Source organism: Macrobrachium rosenbergii, chromosome 14 (genome assembly GCF_040412425.1).
Source record: "Macrobrachium rosenbergii isolate ZJJX-2024 chromosome 14, ASM4041242v1, whole genome shotgun sequence".
Lineage (NCBI taxonomy): Eukaryota > Metazoa > Arthropoda > Malacostraca > Decapoda > Palaemonidae > Macrobrachium > Macrobrachium rosenbergii.
The window spans coordinates 16569271-16579053 of NC_089754.1; the positions used below are offsets into that span (position 1 = coordinate 16569271).

Sequence of the window (9783 nt, forward strand, 5' to 3'; positions counted from 1 at the left end):
GAAGTGATGGCCACCTCAGAACATAACTGTCCGCATGGTTACAGAAATGAGTTTGTCACCCAACTCTTCAACTTTTTTAATAAAGAGAAAGCTGACAATTGCCTTCAGATTCGTTTGAATAGGTAACTTGTTACAGTTACTCTATGAATTACAAATAAATATTGACCCTTTCCACAGGAAATTCATCAGAGTTAAAGCCTTGATTATACTGATGCACGTATTTTCAAGTCATGGATGTTCAAATTTTATTTTATATGATACATATCTATATAAATCCTTTCCTTCATATAGGCCTTACCACCGTGTTGCAGCAGCCTTGAGGATGAAAGTGGGGACGATGCATTCGATTGTGTGTCGCAGGACTAGGCCACGGCCCGTCACACCACCAACGCCTCCAGCACAGCCTATCTTTGACAGTTTCTCGGTAGGAGAAATACGTCGGCACATCCATACAAAGTTTGTTACCAAGCAGGCTTTTACTCTCGCATCCCTGGCACAGAACCTGAAGGAAGAAAGTATCATCCCTGAAAGTACCTCAAAGATTTCGCTATGGCGCTTACTCCACAAAATGGGAATCGAGTATAAGACCACTCAGCCCAAGATGTATGTCAGGAAGGAGTCGATTGACGTCATGTGCCAAAGGATACGTTCCCTGCGGGACCTTCAAAGACACAGGGAAGACGGCAGGGAGGTAGTGTACCTGGATGAAACGTGGTTCACAACCAGAATGAGTCATAACATGGAATGGGTGGATACCACACAGCCAAATACTAGTGCCAATTACAGCCATCAGGTGCCACCAGGAGAGGGGGAACGTTTCGTGGTAGTCACAGGTGGTACAGCCGATGGCTTCATTGAGGGCTCCTTCCTCTGCTTCCCTGCTAAAAATACCAGCGGCGACTGCCACGGGGAAATGAATGGCGAAATGTTCCTACGGTGGCTAACAACTCAGCTCCTGCCACTCCTAGAGGAGCCTTCGGTATTAGTGATGGACAATGCTCCATACCATAGTATAATGACTGAAGAGAGTCGTTGTCCCACCACTGCTACCAGGAAATCTGACCTCATTGAATGGTTACAGCGCAGAAACCTATCCTTCCCGCAGCATGCTACAAGACCTGAACTCCTCTACATATGCCGTCAAAATAGACCAGAGCCTGAGTACAAGGTAGATAACACCATTCGGGTATGGGGTCACGAAATCGTCCGCCTGCCGCCCGCACATCCCTAGCTCAATGCAATCCAGCAGGTGTGGGGACATGAAACGATACGTGCGCTCCTCACTCCAACGTTTCACCGGAGCAGACCTGCAGGCCAGATTGGAGGAAGCAAGGCTCTCTGTCACTGGCGATGTATGGGCAGGGGCAGTACGTCGATCACGAGTTTTTGAGGACAGTTATCGTTCAACAGGTAACATGCATGACAGTATTGATCCTGTCATTATTAGTCTTGACAGTGACACTGACGATGAAGTTGACTTGCTCTTAGAGAGCGATGAAGACTAAAAAAAAAAAATAAAAATAAAAAATAAAAAAAAAAACTTCAAAGAAAATTAAATATGAATGAAGGATTATATCCTACCCACATTCGAGTCCCGTTATCGATTGATACAAATATTCAATCAAATTCAATTCAGTCCTTACAGAGCGTTATGAGTTTTCATGGGGGAGAAAGGGTGGGGTTGGGGGCGAATACATGTGATATTAGGTGAAATAAACATTTTGTTTCTCATTTCCTATGAATACCTATCATCTACGCTCATACCCAATGCCGAAATAAGCAATGATATAATGGTGTACAATTGCATATTGTTCAAAGACATTATATTATGATATATATATATATATATATATATATATATATATATATATATATATATATATATATATATATATATATATATATATATATATTGCTATTTAGCAAACACTTTAAATTTAAGAAGCATGGGGGCAAAAGGAAAAAATGGTTAAGCCTCTGTACCTCTCCCCACGTTTGTAGAAACTGACAGAGAGAGAGAGAGAGAGAGAGAGAGAGAGAGAGAGAGAGAGAGCAAATCAGTGTATAAATAGATCAGTTAACTGGAGGGTAACAACCAGTGAATCGTTACATTTATACAACAATGTCAATTATTATTAGATAGATATACAAATATGTTTAAATCAAAGCAACTTTCAGAGAGAGAGAGAGAAGGAAGGACGTAGGGCAGGTGAGGGAAGAAAGGAGAGGGGAGGAAAAAGAAGGGGGCTAGAGGTGAAGGGGGATGGTAGGTAGGCGCAGCTTTTCTAAGCTGGTGTTCGTTTTCTTGCTTGGCTAATGAGTTATTTACAATAAATGATTCATGATACTCCTATAAATTTCCTCACTGGGTGTAATACACTATAGCAAAATCTCGTACTGATACGAGTGTTCGTTACAGAATAATTGCAAAAAATCGCACTTGCACTGTCTGTGAAAACCGTAGTAGTTCTTTCTCCAAGAAGTGCCTGTTCACGATGTGTTTATAATTTTACCTTTGAACTGCCGTTTTGACATTCAAAACAATTACACCTCGTCGGTTGCTTGTTTCTCGTTTTGTGGCATCGTAACATACCTCTACACTTAATTTTTGTTGTTTAGTTTGATAAACCTTGCAGTGGTTAGCGAAGTTTACTGTCTAAATACAAAACGGCCAGACTGATTGTAGATAATGCCTTCATAACATGCGCTAACAATGTAATGGCAGGTATTCCGATGACTGTTGAATCGCTTAGAAGAGTTAATTTTACTTTACTAGAAGTTATCCGAATACCATCAACATGGTCACAAATATTCATCCAGAGAAAAGCAAAAAGTCATATATATATATATATATATATATATATATATATATATATATATATATATATATATATATATATATAAATGGGATATAAATGGGACAACGCGTCTGTTTGTTTGTTTGCTCTAAGAGTCTAAGTGAACGTCTACACCAGTGAACCGATCAGCATGAGATCTGGCACAGAGGTTAAGCTAACATAGAGTTCGAACATAGGGTAATTAGATGTTCTTAATAACATGCATAACCCCACCCCAGTTATTACTTTACCCCCTGAAAGTAACTTTCTTATTTTTGGGCTGATTTGGTTCACATTTCGAGGTGCCTAATTTTCTCAACGGTTTTTAGTCCATTTAAAGGTGCTGAATCAGAAAAAAATTGGTGTCTTAATTTTCATTGGTCAAATAATGACCGGAAATGGTAAAAATTCTTCATATATTTCTGAAACAACCTCTTCCTAATATGTTAACAAAATAAAATTACTATTAATTTTTTATTGATTTACTTTCGTTACATGTTATATGTATATATATACATATATATATAATATATTCTGTAATCTACACACACACACACACACACACACATATGTATATATATATATATATATATATATATATATATATATATATATATATATATATATATATATATATATATATATATATATATATATATACACACACGCACATATGCAAGTGTATGTGCTCATATTCTGTATTCTACTGTAAATCGGGATACAATCATTATAAAGTTTCATGACCATAATTATTAGAAATTCAAAAGTATAAGGATTCTCATTCAAGAAATTTTCATTGTTTTTCAGAGCAGAATCCATGGTTTAAACCTAGTACCCAATTTATATACAGTATACCTGAGAGATGAGCTAACCAGTTGGTACCATTGAAACTGTCGAGAACAATAAATTACTGACATATATAAATTAGGGTAATGTAAGGATAAGAAAAGAATTATGTTTTTAAATTGACTTTTTCTTAGCTTTTCCCTTTTTTGGGGGGGTTTATTCTTTTGCCAATAAAACCATAACATCTTGTGACGCCAAGTATAATACACTATATAATCATTAATTTAAACAAAATATTTCCGATGTCTGGAGAAGAATTATTACTGAGTCCTCTGGATCGTGAGATGAGATCTCCATCATTTGACCTATCAACCTCCTGCTGTATATGTAAAAATCATGGAGGGAAGTTGCATGGAGGTGATCAGGGAAGATTAAAGATCCTTGAAGCAGCAAAGTTCCTTGGAGACAAAACAGTAACTAGTCTCAACCCTGATGAGCTTTCTACTGTTCGATATCACAGTAAAGATTGCTACGGTCCATACATCCTCAAAGGAAAAAGGAAAATAGAATCACAGGCAACAGTTGTAGAGAACATTCCTGGAGAAGAAATTCTAGCTGCCTCCCTCAACAACCACAAGCAGCAAGAGAAGAAAAACTACATCTTCCTCATTAAGAAAAAAAGAAAAACTCTGTGTTGTGTGCGGTTCACGAACACTGTTCAAAAGCAAGCATGACTGGTCATGTGATTTGTTTAGAATTTGTACTGTTGGACGAGGAGGAAAATTAATCAATGCAGCAGCACTCTTTCAGGATGTAGTGTTTGACCGGATTTCAGTACACCAGGATGAACGTTCAATTTTTAGAGCAGATATCTTGGCTCATAAAGACTGTATAAAGAAATATATCAAGAGGTATGATGACCATATTGAGAAAATTTTATACAACCTTGAACCAGAGGCAAATGTTGCTAATAATACTGACGGCATTGTACAAGCTTTTGATCAAGTTGGGAACCAGCTTGACAGTGAACATAAAGGATACACCTAAGTACTAGAACGAGACAAGATTAACTCCATCCTTGGTGATGAAGGAGTTCATGTTACAAATAGCCAAGTTAAGTCAATGCTCATTGAGAGATACAAAGAAGTTATAGTATTCACATACCCTGAAACAAAAAGCAGTTCTCAGATGTTCTTTGGGAATAATATTCAAGCAACTGATATAGCTGAAACATTAAAAAAAATGTGACCGGGAATCAGTGAAGACATGATGTAAACACTATTGTTGTTGCCACTGAACGTACAGTACAGATGTTGTAGTTTCCATATTGTACCACTATGGAGAAACGTGGAACAATTTGGGCCTCAAACATTTATGGTTAAACAAAGGGTCTGGAACTAAAAGAAAGATCCATCGTATCCATAGTCTTGTTCATGATATTGGACATGCTATTGAAAAACATATGCCTGCAGCACATGCTCTCACTGGAGCAGATACGACATCAAAAGTTGGCACCAAGGATTCTCTAATGAAAAGAACAGGAACTTTCAAACTACTTGAAGGTTTTGGATTGTCAAAGTTATCAGGGAGATGTTTCAGAAGGTAGAAAAATTTTTAGTTTACTGTTTTACAGGCACAAAAACTGACTTCAATAACTTCAAGCTAATATGTGGATGACTGCCACAATGGCAACAAGACCAATACTTGACAGTATAGAAATGTATGGATGGACTCGAAGTGATACCGGAGAACTTAGTGCCACATTACTCGTACTTCCAGCAGGAATGCTTACACGCCCAGCAAACTTACCAGATCCGTGTACTTGTGGCAAGTGTGCATTCGAAAGCAGACGCATTTGTAGAATAAATGAAATAAAGTGTTGCAGGTTTTGTAGATGCAATAATGAGATGAGTAAAAATCTATATTAACATTAACCTAAACACTATCTTTTCAAAATAACTGGAAAGAACTATATATGACTGCAGTATCAGTGCACACCATAGACTATTTCTTCACTAGAATTTTGTAAATATTTGACGGCAGATCAACTCATAAAAACTTTCAAGAAGGAGACTGGTTGTTTTTTTTAATTGAAATGATATTTTATCTTTCAGGTTTCAGTTTGAACAGGAGTGGTGTTTGAAATGATTAAAATTCTTTTTTTTTCTTTATTCTTAGTGTACACTGTACTTTCCACTATTCTATAATGTTTAGATATATGAGTTTCCTTCATTTTAATTACAAAAACAAAATAAAAAGCTCATCTGCTTAAGCTCCATGTTTTACAGTGTGATGTAAGTTATTCAGTTCTTTATTTTAATGCTAGGGGGTCGATCTAAGTGCTTTATTGTCTTCGCCCCTCACTGAAATATAGATTTTTACTCTTTACCCAAGAATAAATGCTTTAGAGCTCTAATTTTGTTTTGTATATCTATTAATGTTGTTTCATTTCATTTTAAATTCTTTTTATGCTCACCACATGCAGGTACGTAGGTTATTACAAATGAGAAAATTTTCACATCTTTGGGGACGAATAAAGGCCTTCATTTGACCCCCAAAAAATTATGACACCAATTAATTCAGTTTCAGCACCTTTGAATTGACTAAAAACAGTTAAGAAACTTGGGGCACCTCGAAGTGCACACAAAATCCCCCAGGGCTCCTCTACTATTAAATATAACTTTCTTGCTTTGGGGCCGATTTTGATCAAATTTAAAGCATGGGTTACTAACACTAATTGCATTATTTATAAATTACTGTAAGAACGTTTGGGGCCCTGGGTGACCCCCCCCATGCCCCCCTTCTCAATATAATTTAATTATTTTCCCTATAATGCTGAAATTCGAAACATAGGTTAATAGTACCAAGTGCATTTTGAAAGTTCCAGATAAATGGGGAGATATTGAGGAGATGTAATGGGGATATGGATGGCAAATAGTAGAGGGAAGGAGTGTGGGGAAGGCTAAGGACTGGGGAGTAAGAGGGGGATGTAGAACTGAGTTCTACGAGGGGGAAGTGGTGGTGAATGGGAGGGCGAAATAGAGAAGGAATAGAATCAAGGAAACGTCATGTACGATTTTTTCACACGGCGGCAGCCAATTGCCGGTATGCTTATTCTCCTAGTAAGCAAAATTACAGTAGGTTACCCACAAGAATACGCTAAAATAAGCCTGGCAACACGACGTAACCCTGGTCTGCAGGTTCAAACGTGACCAGTGACCAAGCATGCAAACATGATGAAATCTACGCAGGTTATAACAAGGAGGAGTCCCCATTGGTAGGCCTTAAATGATCGTCCAGCTTGATGCCGAACTAATTATTTTTGTTAATCGATTGAAAATTTTAAAGTGCTTCAAATAGTATTAAAAATATCACAGCTTTTATCCAAAATTGTGCTAAAATAATCCTGGTAACATGGCGAGAGCCTGGCCTGCAAATTCAAAAATGACCCAGTCTCGAAGCTTCTGGACAGATCTGGATGAGTCTGGATGCGTGCTAACGTGATGAAATCCAGGCAGGTCTCAACATGCATGGGCCACCACGGGTGTATAAGGCCTCTTGCCGTCTAAAAATTTGCCTGGCCTGCAAATTCAAAAATGACCCAGTCTCGAAGCTTCTGGACAGATCTGGATCAGTCTGGATGCGTGCTAACGTGATGAAATCCAGGCAGGTCTCAACATGCATGGGCCACCACGGGTGTATAAGGCCTCTTGCCGTCTATCCCTTTACACGAATTTATTGGACGCGAATTTGATAACAACAAAGAATTTCTCAGTAAAATTGTTTGATTGTTACTTTATCAACAGTAAGTTCTTCTTTGGAGGGTGGCTAGAGCTCTCGGTTAGCAAGCTGTTGGCCAAGCGTTCGAGTCTCCGTCCGGTCAGTGAAGAATTAGAGGAATTTATTTCTAGTGATAGAAATTCATTTCTCGTCATAATGTGGTTCGGATTCCACAATAAGCTGTAGGTCCCGTTGCTAGGTAACCAATTGGTTCTTAGCCACGTAAAATAAGTCTAATCCTTCGGGCCAGCCCTAGGAGAGCTGTTAATCAGCTCAATGGACTGGTTAAACTAAGATAATACTTAACTTTATCAACAGTGAATTTTTTTCTACACTGAAAACACACCCAAGGTAAATGTTATGTTTATTTTTGTGTGTGAATTTATTTCGAGTAAAGCTAAGTGTATACTAGAAATCGACTGGCGATGCCTCGACCCGGACCGGGCTTCTTACTTTCTAAATCTATATTCCTCAGTACAAAGTAAACATCCTCCCCCAGCTTATTAGATCTTGGCTTTCTCTGTGGTATCTCCTTCCCCCTTATATTCCAGCCTCATGTGGAACGCCACCCCGCCCCCCCACAACTCGGCGCCTAATATTTTTTCACAAATCAGAAGCAAAACGGCAATTTTTTTTTTTAACGACGTGAAGCTTCTTTATAAACATTTTTCCGTACGTACGTAAAAGCAGCTTGTGAAACGTTTCTCTTTAATGACGTTCCTTTTTATCGTATTACACCCCTTTTCTAAACGTTTACTCATCAGACACAAGAAAATGTCCGACTCCGTTCACCATCGGTTATTTTTAAAAGCCAACTTACTCATAATTATTCGTATTGCAATAAATCACATAATTATTCGGTAACTTTTCCACTTATCCCTCCCCCCCCCTCCGATTATTTGGAAGTAATGAGTATCCGAGGTTCTGCGCTAATTAGAAAAATACATATGTTCCATGTTGTAATTTTAGTGCTGTTATAAATACAGGCATGATTTATCATAGTGTAGTCATATTTCACCGTTTTTTTTTTCGCTCACTCCAATGGAACTCGCCTTATCATCAAGATGATGATGCCAAGCGTCTTGGAAGCTACAATTTTGACTGGTAAGCAAGTGGAGAGGATGTGTTCATACCCCGAATTCCTCTTTTCCCATCTGACACACCTTTTGAGTTCAAGAGCCTTCAACTCTCCTTGAAGCTGAGCTTTGTAATGAGTATTAACAAGGCAGAAGGTCAGTCATTGATTGTTGTAGGCCTAAACCTGAAGGAGCCAATGTTTTCACATGGTCAACTATATGTAGGGTGTTCGAGAGTTGGCAGCCCCAATAATACATTTGTTTGCACACATAATGGTAGAACGAAAAATGTTGTGTATCACGAGGCACTTCAAAATTGATAACAGTTGTAATTCATATCATGTATCTTATTTAAACAGTCGAACATCTTTCCTATAACTATGTGCCATGCTAGATGTATAAGATTGCAATGATCCCAAGTGATTACTTATTCTAAAAAGTGAATGCATTATCCACCCTGTAGGGGTTGTCATCACGGACGGCATGCCCCTTTTTGCCCCGAGCAACGACGGGTACATCAGGTTATATATATATATATATATATATATATATATATATATATATATATATATATATATATATATATATATATATAAATTATATATATATATATGTGTGTGTGTGTGTGTGTAATCGAACTGGTATGACATGAACATCAAACTTCTGTCATGGTTAAGCATATAAAAACGCCAGTCACTAAAATCCAGAATACATTGCACGTTATTTTACTGTTTACATATAGTAAACTACCTCTTGACTTTTATTCTCCCAGCTTTCTTCGCTTGAAGGGATTAGGTTAGCCCTTTCTCTCTCTCTCTCTATATATATATATATATATATATATATATATATATATATATATATATATATATATATATATATATATATATATATATATATATATATATATATATTATTTACAGTGTGGCCTGCGATGTGATTGCAATGTCACTTCCAAATTTTACTCAAGCTCTAACATCATCTAACTAGGGCCACACTTGTATAGGGCCACACTTGTAAAAAAAAAAAGTTAAAAGCTACTGTAAAAGGTCATTTCAATCGAGAGTAAGGGAAAATCAGGGATTTACTTAATAGGATATAATTACACAAATCAGAAGGAAATTACACTGGAGCTAAATCACTAGCTCTGTGCACTGTGATTATGTTACTTCACAAAGCAAATAGTGCCACTAGCAAATCAACATGAGATAAGCTTCTCTAGAATATCTTAAGATTAACAGGATCTTACAGGAAGAATAATCACAGTGGATTTCAGAACCTCTAAGATTAGATCTAGATTAAGA

General features: G+C 37.3%; 1 pseudogene; it reads left to right on the top strand.

The window, feature by feature from the left end:
- The first annotated feature begins 337 nt into the window (after window positions 1-337).
- LOC136845495 (uncharacterized) lies at window positions 338-1505 on the top strand (annotated as a pseudogene).
- Window positions 1506-9783: the final 8278 nt, after the last annotated feature.